Source organism: Neoarius graeffei, chromosome 11, assembly GCF_027579695.1.
Source record: "Neoarius graeffei isolate fNeoGra1 chromosome 11, fNeoGra1.pri, whole genome shotgun sequence".
Classification (NCBI taxonomy): Eukaryota; Metazoa; Chordata; class Actinopteri; order Siluriformes; family Ariidae; genus Neoarius; species Neoarius graeffei.
The window spans coordinates 45,465,695-45,486,208 of record NC_083579.1 but is presented as its reverse complement, the minus strand read 5'-3'; the positions used below and the strand labels follow the sequence as shown (position 1 = coordinate 45,486,208).

The window sequence follows — 20,514 nt, the reverse complement described above, 5'->3', positions numbered from 1 at the left end:
CACTACAGCGCACGCATATCGACCAATCTGCTCATAATGAATAGAAGAAATATTTACACTTAAGTTGATCTTCAGCTGGATCTAGTCCAAAAAAAAAAAAAAAAAGGGGGGGGGCACCACTCGTCAGTGTCGCAGTTCTCAAGATTGAATTGGATCGCTGACCTGAAATCACCTGAAGCACATAAAATCCACGTGCCATCTTCCAACAAATTTTACGTCCAAATAGCCTAAACTTTTTTTTTTTGCAGTTCCCACTGCAAAAGAGAAACCAATCGAAACCGATCATCATGCCGTTACCATGTGAAGAGTCTTTTATGAATGCCTAAGTGCATGCTCAGTCACCGGTGTGACTGAGTAAGGTGACAAGTTATGTTTCATCTAATTTAGGTAATTTAAAAAGTATAATATTTGGCAGTGGGCACATAGGAAAGTATAAATTGTATCAATGTGTTTATCATGCTTGTATGATAAATATCTTAACTGTTTTTTTTTTTTTTTTTTTAAATCCAAATACATGACCTACTCATTCTAAACCTGTCAAGCTTCGCTGGCAAAGCTCTCAACCCCAAAGGGTTAAAACCGTTTTTAGTCCACTAGCTTGTTGGACAATTGACAGTTTGTCATGTAAGGGCAATAGATGGATGTAAGTGCAAGAAGAGGTTTATTGAAAGCACGCTAGCAAATAGATCCAAAACAGACAAAGGCAGAACAAAAAAAATAAATAAATAAAGGGGGGGAGGGGGATGATCAATCGAAATACAGACAGGATATCAGAGGTAATACAATACCCACAGTCCAAAAACACAAACAGGGTGAAAACCAGAAAAGCAATACAAAATACAAGGCTTTCACAAAGCCTGCGTGTTACTGAGAGTCCTTTATAATAAATGTATATTTAAAAAAAAAAAATGCACACGCTGTGATTGCACTCTAATCAGGAACAGGTGCATGCTAATTAGTCCTAAAGGCATGTGCATGCTTTGCACATAAGGAATAAATATATATTCATAACTGCGATGTCTCTCTCATTATTGGCATCACTGCTACAAGAAAATGCAGTAATTTATTGATGTGAAATACACAGCACAATTCAATGGTTCATATATAATTATTTACCAGCTTAAGGTCTGTCTGTATCGTGAAATACCATGACTGAAGTCTTGAAAATACCGACCGAGGCCTCTGGGCCAAGGTCAAGATATTTCACGATACAGACCGACCTTAAGCTGGTAAATAATATATTTATTTTTCTCTTTACCAAAATCTAACAGAAAATGAGCACGCCCGAAAGGGAAACCACATTTAGAACAAACCTGCTACAAGCTTGTTAAAACCCTGTTTGACGAGCTACATCAGCTCGGAATTTTCCAGAAGTAAAACTCGCTTTCACTCTGAACACTAGTTCTCTATCCATGCTGTAAAATTAAATGCCATTATACTGAGAAATGCAAAAATAAAGGTTGACAAAAAATTGCTACTACGTTGTTGTGAACGAGCAAGGTCACCAAAGGTCCGTAACCGGGGTCCGGATCATAGGATTCCGGACCGCTTGCGAGCCAATCAATCAGAGTGCACAATTTGATGGAAACTGGACCGTGGGAGGGAAAAAATAAAAATTTATCTATAATATTCTATTCAGGTTGATTTTGTGCCCTTGCAAATATTTTGCTCATACACTCAATCAGGAGCTCTGCTTTTAGGAAGTGCCTAAATATCTATTAGATATTGGCACATGCTTCATCAGTAAAATTAATGAAACTATGCTTTTCAAAACCCTACACCAGGGGTGATAGCGTTCCGGCGCCGCACCAGATTTCTGGCGTACCGCGGCGCCGGAAAAAAAAAAAAAAAATCTAGTTCGCCCATTATCCTGTGTCATTCTGAGATGCGCAGATAGACAGTAAAGGGAATTCGTTCCCTTTACTGTCTATCTGCGCATCTCAGAATGACACAGGATAATGGGCGAACTAGATTTTTTTTTTTTCCAGCGCCGCGGTACGCTGGAAATCCGGCGCGGCGCCGGAACGCTATCACCCCTGCCCTACACTCAAGAAGCTTTCACACTTTCAGTTCAAATAAATAAAGATGAAACTGGGATTTTCTGCTCAAACTACCAAGTCTCAGTTCTTCCACAGACTTTTTACAGAAGAGAATTTCATATCTTAGAGTTTAAGATACATCAAGCCACAGAACTCTGATGTAGCCCACTTAATAAAAACATGCAAAGAATATTTATGGTAGGTATTAATATCCTGGATTCAGCATTAACTGAAAGGACACAGATTCTACCAATCCTGAAAGTTCATACATGTCCAGCCATGAAATTCAAGAAAAGTTACTGACAGTCATATCGAATAAGGTGTTCCTTTTGTACCATTTTATCAGAAAAACTGAACACCTTTAGGGCACTATGAGAAGCAAGATAAAACAACCTTCTGTTTTAGATTACAGTAAACGTCTACAATTACTGCCCATGTGTATAACAAAGTACCAGTCAAAAGTTTGGAAACACCTTCAAATTCGATGTTATTTTTTTTCCTACATTGTAAATTAATACTCAAGTCATCCAGACTATGCAGCAACACGTAAGGAATCATTTAGTAAACTTTAAAATGGGGGCGGCACGGTGGTGTAGCGGTTAGTGCTGTCGCCTCACAGCAAGAAGGTCCGGGTTCGAGCCCCATAGCTGGCAAGGACCTTTCTGTGTGGAGTTTGCATGTTCTCCCCGTGTCCGCATGGGTTTCCTCCGGGTGCTCCAGTTTCCCCCACAGTCCAAAGACATGCAGGTTAGGTTAACTGGTGACTCTAAATTGACCGTAGGTGTGAATGTGAGTGTGAATGGTTGTCTGTGTCTATGTGCAGCCCTGTGATGACCTGGCGACTTGTCCAGGGTGTACCCCGCCTTTCACCCGTAGTCAGCTGGGATAGGCTCCAGCTTGCCTGCGACCCTGTAGAACAGGATAAAGCAGCTAGAGATGAGATGAACTTTAAAATGTTAATCAAACCAAAAGGTTTTAGATTTTAGATTCTTCAAAGTAGGCACCTTTTGCTTTGATTACAGCTTTGCACACTCTTGACATTCTCTCAATCAGCTTCATGAGGTAATCACTCGAAATGGTTTTCCAACAGTCTTGAAGGAGTTCCCAGAGGTGCTGAGCACTCGTTGGCTGCTTTGCCTTCACTGTACGGTCCAACTCATCCCAAACCATCTCAATTGGGTTTGGATCAGGTGATCGTGGAGGCCACGTCATCTGACGAAGCACTCCATCACCCTCTTTCTTGGCATGTCGCTGCAGAATGCTGTGGTAGCCATGCTGGTTAAGTGTGCCTTCGATTTTGAATAAATTGCCAACAGTGTCACCAGCAAAGCACCCCCATACCATCTCACTTCCTCCTCCATGCTTCACTGTGGGAACCACCCGCTCACCTTTTCTGCGTCTTACAAAGACACAGGGCTCGACATTAACGCTTGTCCGGGACAAGTGATACTTTACATCAGGCAAGTTCATCGTCTCAGTGACTTGTCCGATTGGACAAGTGCCAAAATACAACGATATTCGGGTTACATATCAAATTTATCAATTTATTCACATGATTTCCGAAGCATCTCACTAGACATATTTTGATGAATCACCGGATGTTTCTATTCGGAAAGAGCGATGTGCGCATGTGCAATATTCCACTTGCGAAACTGGCCAATACCGCTTCGTGCATTTGAGCTGAAAAGTAAACTGCCGTTTATGATTGGCTTTAATCGTGTCATACACGTGGATTTGTTGACATTTCTGTTGGCGGGATCATTATTCAACTGTATATTTACGTCGACTATGTGGTAATTTCCAAATCTTTGAATTGTTGGTGTTCATGATCTAGCCGAGCGTGTGTGCCGGGGTGTGCTGGGCTTGGAATGTGCGCCTGCATGCGTGTGGATTGACAGGGAGTGGAGGTGGGAGTGGGGAAAGTTATCTATGAAATACCAAGCTGTCAAATGGCTGCTAATTAGGTTACCGGCTGTATTAATTAACTAATTAGTAATGGGAGTTTAGGGATTTGAAACATAGGGCTCTATAATTTAGATATAATTATGGATTATTTGAAATTATTATCTTTTTTTGACCATTAAATACCATACAGGAGCCACACTGAATAATTAGACAACAATTAATCAGTGGAGGATATATATTCAAAGTTGATTTAAAAATGAACATATATAATTTAGCATTGTTATTTGTTTCTCTTGTCCAAACTAGTGATCTCATCAAGTCATAAATTTTATGATAATCTCATCTCATCTCATCATCTGTAGCCGCTTTATCCTGTTCTGCAGGGTCGCACCATGTCACTATGCTTTAATTCAATAAATCATTACTTTCCTTGTGAGCCATGTAATCCGAGTCTGGAAAATAGCAGGTTATCGATAACCTGTCTTGCTATGAATGTACAACTTCAGTCTTCAACTCTGGTCTCTTCTCAAGGATTCATGGCTGTATTTTTTTTTTTTTAAGCCTGGGCCCTATTTTCCCCATCTTTTTGGATCCAAATATTTACTAGGGACAAAAAAGGGACTGAAATCAGTCCAGCACAGAGTTAGAACGCTATAATCAACGACAGCAAAACTGCTATACAACGTAATCCTACCAAATAAACATGCGCATCAAGGTGAACCACATGGTCTTCACCACTGTAAAGAAACTAGAAAATGACTATAGAAAATGTTCCTACACTCATTGTTTTACCTTTCTCTTCTTCCGCTCTCGGACGCCGCACCCCATTCACTGCCTGTAGTCGATTATTGCACAGCAGCTGTTTTCTGATGTTTACAAAAGGAGGAGAAGTCCGGCAGAATTTGAGAAGTTGTCGTCCATTTCCAAAGCAATGCCCAAATATTTAACCGATTACGACAATATGAATGAATGTCTGACAACATGGAACGGATCCCTTTTGTAGACACCAGAAAATAGCATTTGTACAGTCAATTGCACAACAGCTTTTTCCATTTAAGGAGTGTGTTTTTACAGCATTTGAGCTGAACACACAACCACACACACTTGGTCTCCAATAAAATATGGATGTAGTTCTAAAGAACTCATAGGGCCATAGTGGACAGCATGCTAATCTGGAGCTCCTGTCTAGACTCCTGATCTCTGTTGGTCATGCAGATGAGTCAAAGGCCAGAAAGTCAAAAAGAGTACCAAGTCCCAAGTGAACTTAAAGGCATAATGAGAGGGAAATGCACAGAGTTGCTAGGCAACAAACACGACAGTGTGTTTCTTGTAGAGACTAAATTCCACGTTTGCAATTTTGATTTTCTGTAGTGCTGATTCCAGACCTACAGATATCCGTCCATCAGAAAACTTCTCGGGTTGTGTTCCTGCTTTGAAATTGAAATCATGGGAAGGTTTCCATTCTGTCTGCATTTAAAATATTGATTTATATCATTTACATTTCATACTGGCATAGAATTAATAAGTTAAATTATAATAATAAGTAGGCGGCACGGTGGTGTAGTGGTTAGCGCTGTCGCCTCACAGCAAGAAGGTCCTGGGTTTGAGCCCCGGGGCCGGCGAGGGCCTTTCTGTGTGGAGTTTGCATGTTCTCCCCGTGTCCGCGTGGGTTTCCTCCAGGTGCTCCGGTTTCCCCCACAGTCCAAAGACATGCAGGTTAGGTTAACTGGTGACTCTAAGGCTACGTTCACACTGCAGGCTTAAGTGACTCAAATCCGATCTTTTTGCCCATATGTGACCTGTATCCGATCTTTTATTGACAATATGAACGACACAGATCCGATTTTTTCAAATCCGACCCAGGCCGTTTGGATATGTGGTGCTAATTCCGATTCCTATCCACTCTTTTCATATGCGACTTCAGTCTGAACCGCCAGGTCGCATTCATCCGACTTGCACGTCATCAACAAGCCACAAATGTCACTATTCTGTGCTGAAGTAGGCGGCAGGTCTCTCAAAAAAAGTTACAACAACATGGCGCATAATCACGGGCGCAGATAGAGGGGGGGACGAGTCATATTTAAATTCACCTCGTTCGGTCCCCCCCACTTATAGGGAGGAAAAAACGTCTATGCTGTCTTTCTTTGCATAAGGCAAACCTCACGGAAAAATCAAAAGACTAATTACCATTCGGTTTATTGAGGTGCACAGCAGTGTATAGCCTACATATAGTTGCAACAACTCACATAAAACAAAACAAAGACTGATATTCGGTTGGTTGAGCTGCGCAGACTGCACAGGTTGCGAGCTCGAGCTTGGTTGCTATGGTTACTAACAACAAGTTTGACAGGCATATCGGGGTTGGGGTTGGTTTGCTGGCAGCTTTGTCCCCCCCAGTTTTTTGTCCCCCCCAGTTCAAAAAACGTATCTGCGCCCCTGCGCATGACATCAATGCGAGGGACGCTTCAGGCTGTGAAGGTTCTGAATCTTCTCAATGGAAGGACGCAGAGGTTCGGGAGCTGATTTCCAACTGGGGGGATGCAGCTATTCAAGCTAGATTGGATTACTTACTAAGTCATACCGCAACCGGGCAGTTTTACTTCCGTAAACACTGGCCATGCTCACTGCGTGTGACGTCGTCGTATCCTGCAATGCGCGTGCGGAACACTTTTAGGTCGCTTTTCGTTCATACTGAGGATCACATACAAGTCGCATATATTTGTTAATGTGAACGACCTCACAAAAAAATCGGATTTCACAAAAAAATCGGAATTGAGCATTAAGCCTTGCAGTGTGAACGTAGCGTAAATTGACCGTAGGTGTGAATGTGAGTGTGAATGGTTGTCTGTGTCTATGTGTCAGCCCTGTGATGACCTGGCGACTTGTCCAGGGTGTACCCCGCCTTTCGCCCGTAGTCAGCTGGGATAGGCTCCAGCTTGCCTGCGACCCTGTAGAACAGGATAAAGCGGCTACAGATAATGAAATGAGATGAGATAATAAGTTAAATTTATATAGCGCCTTTCAAAAAACCCAAGGACGCTTTACAATTATAAACAAGGAAAGAAAAAATAAACAAAAAAAATTATATATAAATAAAATAAAAAGTCCACCAAGTAGGGGTCAGGATGTAATTCCCGTGGTGTAGCAACCACAGTCCCACCAAAAGGCGCACGAAAACAAGTCCCACATCTCCAGCACCGCCGCCGCGACACCGTCAGCAACATCGCTCAACACCACACCATGGATCCACAAAGCGAGCACAGAAGCTCCGGCACGCAGAGCGCTGGTGTGTCCCAAACCTCCTGCACAGCCGCCACGACGCCACCGAGCAACAACGCCCGGAACATCACACCAAGCGTTAAAGCGCTGGACAACCACAATGTAAAATGAGCAACGAGCTCACTGCAGTCCACAGCTGGGAGCGCAGGCATCGCCCATGGCGAACCAAGGCCTGGAGGGAACCGACGCCCAAAATTGGGTCCGGTTGTGGCTACACCACAACCGGCGGACAAAACACTCAAACATCAAACTACACAAACACACAGGAAAAAAAAAAAATAGAAAAAGAAAATAAAGCTCTGGTGAGAAGCGGCAGCCAGAACGCGCACGACGTACTCTCAACCGGGGAAAAAAAAAATAGAATTGACATTCTTAGTCATATTTTTTTCGATATTCCTTCAGTGAGATCTGAATTTGGTAATACGGCTTTTAGTTATTGCATCCCTAGTACCATGAAATGGCTGGCAAACATCTGAAACTAGCGAAATTAATTCCATCATCGTTACACTCTAAGAACTGTTGCTTCAGTATGAATGTTCTGGTTTCTAATTGTATTTAATTGATAGAGTTCATTATTTTGTCCTGCGTTAGAACGTTGTTAGTGGTAACTTGCTCCGATTTCATAGCCAGAGCTAACATGAACAAGAGTGCTCTGAGAGCACAATATCCCCTGCTGGCAACTAGGCCACAACTCTGCTAAAATGCAACGGAGTTGAATGAAATTACAAGATGCGCATTACCGACATATAACAAGGAATCCTGTCAAGTTTCATGAAATTCTTCCCAAAATTGTGAGGAGTTGATTTCAGAAAGTGAGCACCCTTCCCGAGACAGATGGGCATCACCACGACATAATCCCCCTTTGGGGCTTTCAGACAGCGGGGGATAAAAATCATAAGGGAAGCTGATTTCAGAAAGCAAACACACCTTGATGAAATTGCCAAAAGTACAAGTTTGTTAACAATCAAGGGCATAACTCCAGTAAAATTTGCCCAAATTAAACAAAATTTCAATATGCATATAACGGTCATATAAAAAAGCCTTTTGCCAAGTTTGGTGAAATTCCTCCACAAATTGTGAGAGGAGCTGATTTCAGAAGAACGTACACGCTCATGACATTGTCAAAGTACAAGTTATTTAAATCAAGGGTCAAAACTCTGGTAAAATTTTCACAAACAAAATTAAATTGCAATATGCGTATTACCGTCATATAATAAGGCCTTTTGCCAAGCTTCGACAAATTCGTCCAAAAATTAAGGGAGGAGTTGATGTCAGAAGGCAAGCACGCGTTCACGAAATTGTGAAAGTACAAGGTTGTTAACCAAGGGCCACAACTCTGGTAAAATGCGACAGAATTGAACTAAATCTGCGTACTACCGAAATATAACGAAACGTCTTGTCAAGTTTCGTAAAATTTCTCCAAAAATTGTGAGCGGAGTTGATTTCAGAAAGGGGGAGGGGGGGACCCTTGTGAAATTGTCAAATTATAAAATTGTTAAAATCAAGAGCTGTAACTCTGGTAAAACATGATCCAATTTAATGAAATTGCAACAGACGCATTACTGACAAAGAATCCTGCCAAGTTTCGTAAAATTCCTCCAAAAATTGGGACAGAAATCAATTTCAGAAGGTGAGCACCCTTCCCAAGATGGACAGACCAACGGACAGAAATCGCCACGACATAATCCCTCTTCAGGCCTTTTGGACAACGGGGGATAAAAAGAGATTCTCTAAAATGTGGCTATCCTGGTTAAATAAAGATCAAATCAAATAAAATCAACTCATTTTACACTTGGTATTAAATATGCTAGGTGTGAATTTCAGAAGATTCTAATCCCAGCCTTTATTCAGTCAAATGCCAGTTTATGCAGCAAGCAAACAGAGACACAGCATGACAAGCAACACTTGATTTTTTCCTAGCCTGGCAAGCCAGACTAAATGTGAATATTTAGTCTGGCCTCGATCCGTAGACATTTCCGAAGGGTGTGGGAGGAACAAACCGCTGTCTTTCAAACTGTCTCTGTGCGTATAGGCCAACGATCTGACCAATCAGCGCAACAGTGACTGTGACGTAGTCAGAGCGACAGAAAGCAGTGGGGGAGGCCTTGAAATAAATAATTTTTCAAAATGCGTATTAATTAATAAAGAGGTTCTAGATATTAAGAAGTTTGGAGATAATGACCACAAGTTTGGAGTCTGTACCACATACACTCATTTTTTTTTCAAGTGTTTTTCAAGGGTTTGCTTAAACTGTTTTTGAGAGTTTTTATTTAGTGGTGTTTGGTGAAATAATTTCCCTTAAATTTAAAATAACGGGAAAATAAGAAACAATCAAAAAGTAATGTTTCAAAGCTGTTTATTAATTCTTCGTACTGCACAAACTAGCCCCATCCTTTTGGCTACGAGCGGAGCCAGCTGGTAGATCAGACTTTTGCCATAGCCGGTCGGCAAAACAGCGAAAACGTCCTTCTTGAAAAGGAATGAGCGGAGAGCCTCTTCCTGCTCATGTTTCAACGAAAACTCCAAGTCTAATTCTTCTAAAACTGATTCCAAAGCGGAGTCAAACGCGCGCTGTTCACTAGCTGTAGCCATCTTTCCTGCTGTGCTTTCTCCAGCGTCGCGCAGCTTTGTCGTCACTCCTGCAAAAGCCCGCCCAAAGAATCCAAACAAAAGCCTTGTGTCGTGATTGGCGGGCACGATTTGATGCCCGGGGTGTTTTTGTTGATATGGTGCGAGGCTAGACCCACTCGCAGGCAAAAAATATTTTTGGCCGCTAGGCGGGTGGGTCTAGTTTACTAGGCTAATTTTTTCCTCAAGTCTGTGCAAATTATAATGCGGCAAAATGACAAAACACAAAAGATTGGCTTGAATGCTTCCTCGGACCATGTCTATGACGTGTGCCCTGACGTTTCTTCAGATAAAATCTTTGAAAAACATAACCAGGGTCTCATTTTACCTTATCATATGCGACATCACAAACCTGTATAGACATTACAAAGCAAAAAAAAAAAAAAAGTTAGGAAATAGCAGAGCTCAAAGATCAATAGTGCCATGTTAGCATGGACAAGCAGCACATGGTTTCCTAGCATGAATGTACTGTTACTTCAGCTCAGCTTCTCTGCAACTGTCAAGACCAGGGACTAAAAAACATGGACGGCATGGCTCCATGTCCTTCTGTTCTATAGGAGCGGAGCCAAAATTCATCCACGTCAAATTTGATGCCAGAGTTTGCGCAGTAAAGACGAGTTGAAGTCAGGTACACCTACTCATGTGGTACACCTGTTCCCTTTTCTCATTATCGAGGTCCAGTGCATCACCAAGGTGGTCAATCACTTCATTCCCAAGTGCAGCTACACCTTCTGATTTAGTAGAATCTCATCTCATTATCTGTAGCTGCTTTATCCTTCTACAGGGTCGCAGGCAAGCTGGAGCCTATCCCAGCTGACTATGGGCGAAAGGCGGGGTACACCCTGGACAAGTCGCCAGGTCATCACAGGGCTGACACATAGACACAGACAACCATTCACACTCACATTCACACCTACGGTCAATTTAGAGTCACCAGTTAACCTAACCTGCATGTCTTTGGACTGTGGGGGAAACCGGAGCACCCGGAGGAAACCCACGCGGACAACATGCAAACTCCGCACAGAAAGGCCCTCGCCGGCCCCGGGGCTCGAACCCAGGACCTTCTTGCTGTGAGGCGACAGCGCTAACCACTACACCACCGTGCCGCCCCATTTAGTAGAATAACATTTTAAAAATAAACTTCTGGTGGCCCCAAAACGAGTGCAGATATCAGCACAGGGAAAACTAACTGTTCGGATGAGACACTGTAGATGGAAAGATCATTTAGACGAGAAAAGGGACATGGAAAATAGACTATTGTGTCAGTGAAACACATGGGTTGGCCGGCACTACACGTTATACTGCAGCCAGCCAGCAGGGGCGCTAGACCTGTGGCTGCGTCACTTTTTGGAGACGTTACACTGCTCTTCTTAGTCATTATTAATTACAAGGAACTTGCATACAAAAGCATACACCACCACACTATATAAATAAAATAAAAACAAAGGAATACTCCTTGCACTGACTTACCAGTCTTACCAGTAGAAAGCGTTGTGTTATTATAAGAAAATAAACCACACTGGGAGTGGTGCAATACAACCCAATGCAAAACGGAGGAGCCTGGTTCATGAATTTGCGTGCGCGTGAGCAAGCAGCAGAAATGCAAGTGGCAATGCTTTCATACTCGCCTGTGCATCTTACGTACATCTGAAAGATTTAAAAGTAACGTTCACCAAGATGCCACTTCGGTCTCGTATCATCCCTGTCTATCAGCGCTCCAACTCAAATTGGAAACTTTTAATCCATTTCATGCACAGCAATACAGGCGGACATGTTCTGTCGTCATTGTGATGGTCACGAGCTGCATCTCAAATAGAAAACTCTGACCTTACATTCAAAATTTTGGACTAATCTAGAAGATCCAAGACTGGTCCACAAAATAGTCATTTCAGTTGGTTTGAAGGCTGTGAAGGGGTGGGTGAGGGGTGACCGCCATTAACAGCAACGAAAATTTCAAATTCGCAACGAGTCACGTTACTGTATGCATTTAAAGTAGGAAGTTTTACATCCAATCACAGTAATGATGTTAATAAATCAGATAAATTTAGTGAAATCCCTGCAGTTGTGGTCTTGACAGGCTTTCGTCTAAACCGGGGAACAGGGGCGCTGCGCCCTCTTACTCTCGGCGTGCGCCCCCTTACCGAAATGCCGACTGAACCCCAAGTCACACTTAAAGCCTCTGCATGCTCTTGCGACAAGGCTTTCACAGATAGCTTTTCACAGACAGTTGTAATTTATCGTTGAGCGGGGAGTAATAGGCGTGCGCGATGTTATTCACCGCCACAACGCAAGGGGGCGCGAAGTTGCGAAATCGCTAGGAGTAGTTGTGGGTGTGGTTAGTGGAGTGTTTATCCTCCGGTTACTTATAATGACTAGAACTGGAGTCGTATAGATGTACGTACTTCCTCACTTCCTCGATCAACTGCTCTTCGTGCTGCTCCATCTTCGCTCGCGTTTTTAAAAATGGCGGTTGTGAAAAACAAAAACCTGAAAAGTAGGGAAGCGGAAGTGCGTGTACAGCGGATGTAGAGTGGACCAATCAGAGCCCTCGTCTGTGACGCTGTCTGCGAGGCTTCTGCGGTGGTCACAATTTTTGGGAGGTGTGCGCAGAGCATCTGCGAAGGTGGGGGGGCTACGCAGATGCTATCTGCGACACCGTCTGCAAGGACTGGGTTGTCAGCATAAATTGGCCTTTAGGCCATGCACGTATCAGGGCTTTTCAAAGTGTGGGGTGCGCCTCCCCTAGGGGGCACCAGAGTTCTTCGGGGGGGCGCAACGTGAGGAAAAATAAACCAGAATAAGTTACTATTGCAGACATTTAGCGAACTTCAGCTAGCCTTTGCCAGAGACAAAATGGATCGATTTTTAGTACCTAAAGCTACAGTGAGTGAGGAGACAGAGTCTGGGCCAAGCAAAAAAAGAAGGAAGTATGACCACGATTATTTAAAAAGTTTGGATTTTCATAGACTGGATCTGAAGATGCTCCACTGCCACAGTGTGTTGTCTGCCAAGAGGTGCTAGCTAACGATGCTATGAGATGTTTAAAATGTGTAAAACAAGATGTTTAAAAAAAAACAAACAAAAACAGATGTTTAAAAGGTGTAAAAAAGATGTTTTAATAAAGCTCATGTTTTACATGTGTAAAAAAAAAGTCTTCAAAAAGCACAGATGTTTAAAATGTGTAAAAGAAAAAGTGTACAACAACCTTTTTTTTTTAAAAATACGAATGGAACATTAAGTATAGCAACAACAAAAATTGTAAGAGGGGGGCGCTGTTGTTTATTTGCTCTCTGAGGGGGGGCTGACTCTCCCATACTCTGAAAAGCCCTGACTTATGCTACTGCACAACATGCAATCTTTCTCAAAACGATCTTTTCTCCATGAAAACATCCCAGCAACACCACGTGACAATGTGTCTGATCATCAAATACGTTATAATTACTCCAAAAATATTTCATTCATAGTAGATGCACCGCCAGACGGTGCAAAAACAATCCGAATTGGCGTTTTCCAGACTGAGGCGCCATGTTGTTTACTTGTCGCGGCTGCTCTCGTGAGATTTGACATGGGTTACATACAAGGTCAGCTGACTTGTAGAGCGAGATTTCTCGAGACTGAATGACCTTTCACGCACCGGCACGGGAGCTTTTGACAGAAGTAGTTCGCGAGTTGTTTTTGTTGACACTTGGGCATTTAAAGATGTCGTCCCGCGGCACGAAACGGAAGAAAGCCAAAGACTGTCCGGGGCAGAAGAAGATTACTTTTCTTTTTCAATGTTGACAATTTGTTACAATTTCCCTGTCAGATAGCCTCAGAATGTCCCACTGTAGCCTCAATTTTTCAAAGGCTTCGCACGGCGGAAGGGGGGGGGGGGGGGGGGGGGGGGGCAGACAACCGGCACCATCCCCCCCCGTCGCTTCATTCCCTCGCCATGGTGAGCGCCCTCATACTAAATTTTTCTAGAAAAAACCCTGGTCTTGACATAAAATCCCGAGTCCTCCACGTCAGTGGTCGATTCCGAGACTTTCAAAAAGTGGCCTTGAGACCGGTCTCGAGTACACCACCACCACCACCAGTTCTCACTAACCATCTAGAATAGTGCATAATGTGCAATTTGAGACACAATGCTAATTTGCTTAGCAGAGTTCAGTGGATGGTGAAATGTCCATTTTTACACTAGTGCAGGTCACCGTGATCGTGAAATGACTAAAATAACACTTGCCCTATTACATTAAACACTGTTTTTCCAAAGGTGATTCCCAGTAACCTTCATTTTCAATATATGAATTTACAAAATAAATGAAATGAAAAGCATCTCCCGCATGGTCACGTGATTTACAAATGGAGTCGCGACCCCTAATTTGAGAACCTCTGTATTACATGCTAGTTTTAGGTTACCATTTCTTTCTGACCCTGCTTGTTTAAAGAGCAGACTGTTCTTAATGAGTCAGAGAGTAACAGGGAAAGAAAGAGAGTGAGAGAGAGAGAGAGAGAGCGCGAGTACGAGAGACCAGTGTTATTCCCCAATGTGGACATTGGATTAAGCCTTGCTTGTGTCTGGATAGTGTATTTAACATCACAAACCTCACACTGTGAAAACATTACATGCCGAAATGAGGACACTGCGTTCTCCCAGCGCAAGCAAGAACGCATTAAGATCAGCTGTAATTTACTATTCAATTACAATGAACGGACTTGCTTTATCAAATAGATATCTGGAGGTTTAAAGGGGAACAGAGGGCAATATATAGAGTAAATATAACAATAAAACACACATTAACGAACCTTATTCAAGACTTACAAAAGTTTTTTGTTCTAAGGTTGGAAAGTTAGAGTGTTTTGAAAGTAGCTCGAGCAAACTATTTCCACAGTTTGAACAGCCCGCCATGATATTAATTTTATCCAATCAGAATGCACGTTCATTTTCTCTGCGTAACACTCATGACGTATGTATGTGCCCAGTTGGCTCATTGAGGTTGGGAATAGCACGTGTGAATCGGAAAGTAGGATGAATTGTAAGTGATCGGCTACACAAACTGGTACCAACTAGTACCCTTCTAAGCCATAGCCTGCTTGCAGTGTGTCTTGCGGGATCTCTTCGTATGATTCGACAGAGCTGTCGCTTTCACTTGATGCGTCCGACGCCATGATTACACGCTTCTCTCCTAGTGCAGTGGGTAGTGCTGACGTCACGGTCTTTTAAAAATGGCGACTCTTGTGCCGTTTAGCGTACCGACTATTATATTTACAATTACCAAGATATTTCGTTGTTTTCTAGTACATAAATTTGATAGAATACGTTACTTTGTCACATCAACTGTATGCATTATATTTGGTACCCCTTTAACAAGCGGAGAACAGACTTATTTTTCCCAATCAAACAATTATTGATCCCTCATTCCCCCCCTATCTAGTACACTAGTTTACTTTAGTGCACTTGTCCTCTTTCACAATAGACAGCAGTCTGCTTCACAAGAGAGTGTTTTAAATAACAAGGCCACTTAAAAAAAAAAAAAAAAAAACTCCGAATGTGTACTTTCGGAAATCTTTTGGCCCAGCTCCAGAGCTAGCTGTGAGAAAGTTTTTCAAAGCCTGTATGTCCCAGCCTTGACAACAGAGCGAGAGCCAACACTGCCGAAGGGTGAAACAGGATATTGACGAGTGAAGCTGTCCAGCGTCACCACAGGCTAGGATGTGAACATCATGTTTACACCCACGGTTAGTTAGCGCATGGCTGTTACACACAGACCACACACACAAGCAGATTGTGTGAATTTTACACAAGCATAAATTATACCTTACTGCCAAGAGAAGATTCCTTTTGCTTGGAGGAAGATTTCGCTCTCGTGTGTTACGTTCTGTCTCTCCCTTTTAGTTATACTGCCACAGCTAACGAGTCCTTACTTACACCGTCTCACAACGTGCACCCTTTCAAATCACTGTAGGATAAGAGCGTACCTAATTTAGTCCCTCGCTCTCCTTGTACTCCTCCTGCCGCCTGACGTGATGCCAAAGCCAGACGCTTTTTGTGTCCTGCCGGGACTCCTCTTGCCCTCCAGACCTTTTGGATTAATCCTGATGCTCGACTCTGGCCTGGAGCATTCCGTTCTTGTGTCTTGCCTTCTGCTGTTATGGAAGGTCATACAATGGATAACCTAAAGATTTTCACTTCCTCAAAAAAAAAAAAAAAACTCCCCCTGCTTCAGGAGAAAAATCTCACCTGGATATTGTACTTTTGTGCAATACTCAAACTATCCCGTGCTCATCCCAGCACTCCTTCACAATCACCTTAAACTGACCACCCTATATTCTTCTTTAGTATAAATACACAGGTGATTATAGGAAATCGCGCGTGCCGATTGGTCGAGAGACTCCGATTATTTCTCAATAAATCACCTTGACTCGGCAAAATGGCGGCTGATCGCTTCGTCACCGTAAGTGAGGAATTAGAAATTATGAAAGAAAATGCTGTTCCTAAAAGCACTAAAAGATACTATAAGGTTTTGTCTAAAACTATTCAAAGGCAAGGTGAAATTCTGATTTATTTTATCAAATTTCAAAAAAAGTATTTCATGCGAGTTGCACAGATAAATGACAAGTCTGTGCTCGTTACATTTGCATGCCGCTTTTGAAGATTGAGAAAAATATATACTTTTTTTTTTAAAATATCACCTGTGTATTTATACTGAAGCAATTATCCACCTCAGGCTCAGTGAATATTAGCGAATAATAAGTGAGACAAAGTCTAGGTTATTCTTCACCAATATTCACTTTGCCTTCAGCAAATAATTGTTAATCACTCTCTGCCGTCACCCAGAAAAGGAGGAGTTCCTCTCAGGCTACGTTTACATTACGTCGAATCAGCGGATCATCAGATTAACGTTCTTAAAACGATTCGCGTTTACACTAAAACCGTTAGCCGTGCACACAGCAACACCAATACGCGGATACGCTCGGCTCCGCAGGCATCCTGCGCTCCAAATCACTCCGCCCTGAACGGCGAGTGCCCTCTGGAGGGTGCGCACTCCGGCCCTGCGCAGCTCACAGAGCGCGCGAGTGAAGTGAACAAGCCACGATTCGGGACTGAGCCGCTGTGTGTGTGATCCCAGCGCAGATCACTTATTACTTGCAAGTGGAAGGATGGCAAGCCTAAAGACAATCATAACTACACAATGGGCAGTATTTGCATCAGTATTTGCAGTATTTTCATACTTTTATACTCTTTAATGAAAGGTGATACAAGGCGGAAGTCTGCGCCGTTTTTCAGCAGTCGCGTCACATGACCAACGCCAGCGAATCAGGAAGGTGGATGTCACAGTGACGTTGTCCAATGAGACGCCAGCAAGAGCTCAGCACAGCGTATCCGCGTATTCTCAATGTTTACACAGCACCGGAGCTGATACGATCTAGATTGAATACGTGGACGCTGGCGGATTCCCGTTTCCCCGCTTTTTCAGGGGGGTTAATGTAAACGGACAGTGCATCCGCGAAGAAAACGAGACAGATACGGTCTAGTGTAAACGTAGCCTCAGTGGTTCTTCCTCATGTCTCAGAGGGTCTTTTTGCGGTTGCATGTGGCTAGATCCAGAATTCTCCAAACCTGATTTCTGAAAAAGGTCTATTGTGCTTTTTTTTTATATATATATAAAAAAGGGGGGTTAGCACCATCACCTCACAGCAAGAACGTTCCGGGTTCGAACCCCACGTCCCAGCAGAGGCCTTTCTGTGTGGAGTAGGGATGTTAACCGATGACCGTTTGACCGAATCAACGTCAACCGGTTAATATATATTTTTTTGGTTGTCGGTTAAAAAAAAAAATATATATATATATATATATATATATATATATATATATATATATATATATATATATATATATATATATATAAAAATAAATAAGTGATTCCACGCTTATGGGTACTGAAATGGGGACATGAACTTATTTTTAAAAATTCACCTAAAACCATTTCTTTTTCTACCATCAGGTCACAAAACATGTAATCTTTAATGAATGATATGTTAAAAGATAACTTTAATTTTCTGAGATGTAATAAAAACATATTTATATGCCAAAATCAGAACGTAACAGAAGTGTTGTGGACATATATATTCTCAATTTTAACAATGTAGAATTACTTTTTGAAACATAGGAAGGTGATGTTTTAGCAAATATAATTAATAAACATGTGTAGTAGAATAAACATACACATTCTTTCAATAAGATTAACATGGTATATAGCTAGATTGTAATTAATTTGTAACAGACGCGAGATGGACAATCGTAACAGAAGTAATGTAACAGACATCATTTTGGAACTCATAGGCTTGACTTTGGCATATAAATATGTTTTTATTACATCTCAGAAAATTAAAGTTATCTTTTAACATATCATTCATTAAAGATTACATGTTTTGTGACCTGATGGTAAAAAAAGAAATGGTTTTAGGTGAATTTTTAAAAATAAGTTCATGTCCCCATTTCAGTACCCATAAGCGTGGAATCACTCATATATATATATATATATATATATATATATATATATATATATATATATATATCGTTTTGGAGCTTCCGATTTTGGAGGAGAACCTGGAATTCTGTGTTGTAAACGCTTGGGGCACGCCATGCGGTGTAAAGGCCAATTTATGCTGACAACGCAGTCCTCGCAGATGGCGTCTGCGTAGCCCCCCCTTCGCAGACGCTCTGCGCGCACCTCCCAAAAATTGTGACCACCACAGAAGCCTCGCAGACAGCGTCGCAGACGAGGGCTCCGATTGGTCCACTCTACATCCGCTGTACACGCACTTCCGCTTCCCTACTTTCCCGGTTTGGTTTGTTTTCACGACCGGCATTTTTAAAAACACGAGCGAAGATGAAGCAGCACGAAGAGCGGTTGATCGAGGAAGTGAGGAAGTACGTACATCTATACGACTCCAGTTCTAGTCATTATAAGTAACCGGAGGATAAACACTCCACTAACCACACCCACCAACTACTCCTAGCGATTTCGCGCCCCCTTGCGTTGTAGCGGTGAATAACATCGTGCACGCCTATTACTCCCTGCTCAACGATAAATTACAACTGTCTGCGAAAAGCTATCTGCGAAAGCCTTGTTGCAAGAGCATGCAGAGGCCCTTAGGACGACAGCTGACAAATCAGAAACACCCATTCAGTCATGTCCCGCCCTCCCGCCCCAGTTGAACACAGCTGCCACTCGGCGAAAGAAAAGTGATTTTCGGAGTGGGGCATTTTGTAGACCGCGGTGTTTTCTATTTCAACTTGTTTAAACCTGTTAACTTGTTAGCCTATGTATTTCCAAGAACAACTGTTTTTTGTGTGACCCTTGACAGAAGTTGACTGTATTTGTGAAAAATAAAAAAAGTATCAGGCTAGACTTTTTAGCTTACAAATTACTATTCTGTTGTTTTTTTTTAATTATTATTCGAAGGCACATGGAGTTTAGTCCTGCCTTGGCCAGTGCATTCTGAAAGTATGTTTCGGTCTGTAGCCAACAATGCATGTTATTGCAGATCATCTCTCTCCACACAAACTAAAGGCGCAGATGCCGACTTTTGGAGGGAAGGGGAGAGAATGAACTGACAGCGGTGTCTGGAGGGGGAGTGACAAACGCAGCTTTTATGTCTGTGAGCCAAGTCGGTGACGGCTTCAGAGCAACTTCAATACCATGCAGTAATGGCGTGTTGATATTGGTAACGGCGTTATAACGATTGTAGCTAATTAATTAGATTACCCGGCGTTATAACAGCCTTTATTTTAACGCCGTTATTCCCATCACTGAATGTTATGTACTTCTAGCACTTGACTTTATTTTCAACGCCATCATGGCCAACTGAAACTGTCTCTAAGCTGGAGCCATTTGTCCTCCGCTCCAATACAAACCCCTCGACAGCAGTGCCGCGTTTGACTAAACGTTTCGCGCTGTAGAAAAGGGTAATGTGAGTGGAGGGCAGCGACTGGGACTGAATGTCCGGATGCTCGTGGTTAGATTTAGAATAGATTCTAATAATTCCAATTCTAGAATTTTAAACTCATAGGTTAACCGACTTTAACCGGCTAATGAGGCTCGGTGGTCGGTCAAGATTTTTTTTAGTTTTCGCCATCCCTAGTGTGGAGTTTGCATGTTCCCCCTGTATCGGAGAGAGTGTATTCCGGGTGCTCCAGTTTTCCCCACAGTCCAAAGACATGCACATTAAATAAAATACCCAGCAACTGGGGCTGCACTAGCTAGTGCATCCTTCATGTCGGTCCCAAGCTTGGACAGATTGGTGAGGGTTGCATCAGGAAGGGCATCTGGTGTAAAACCTGTGCCAAATCAAATATGTGGATCAGGATGATCCACTGCGGCGACCCCAAATGGGAGCAGCTGAAAGAAGTGCTCCCCCCTTTTCCATTAAAAAAAAAAAAAAACCTTAAGTATTCAAGATAATGCCAAGATTCCTAAAATTTCAGAACAGTGGCGCTGATGCGTTTTGGCCTCCGAGCTGGGAAACTTTCTATTCTAATAATATCAGGATGTCAGTTGCTTCCTGTTTCTGTTAAATGGGACACTTCATGCTTTACACATGCAATTTTATTAATTGATCAAGAAGAGCAAGTAAACTTGTACTGAGCGCATGTTCAATACTGTTCTTCCGAACCAGC

At 42.5% G+C, this 20,514-nt stretch overlaps 1 protein-coding gene across 5 annotated transcripts in view; it reads right to left on the bottom strand.

Annotated features, from left to right (window-relative positions):
• LOC132894329 (signal-induced proliferation-associated 1-like protein 1) overlaps positions 1-20,514 on the bottom strand; it is a 138,950-nt gene that overhangs the window by 65,628 nt on the left and 52,808 nt on the right. Inside the window, exon 1 of one of the 5 annotated variants that reach the window (XM_060934004.1) lies at positions 15,810-15,832. The exons of the other annotated variants lie outside the window; for them this stretch is intronic. The gene's annotated coding sequence lies outside the window, so the exon portion shown is untranslated. Of the gene's footprint in view, positions 1-15,809; positions 15,833-20,514 lie in introns of those variants that run through there. 5 annotated transcript variants of the gene reach the window in all.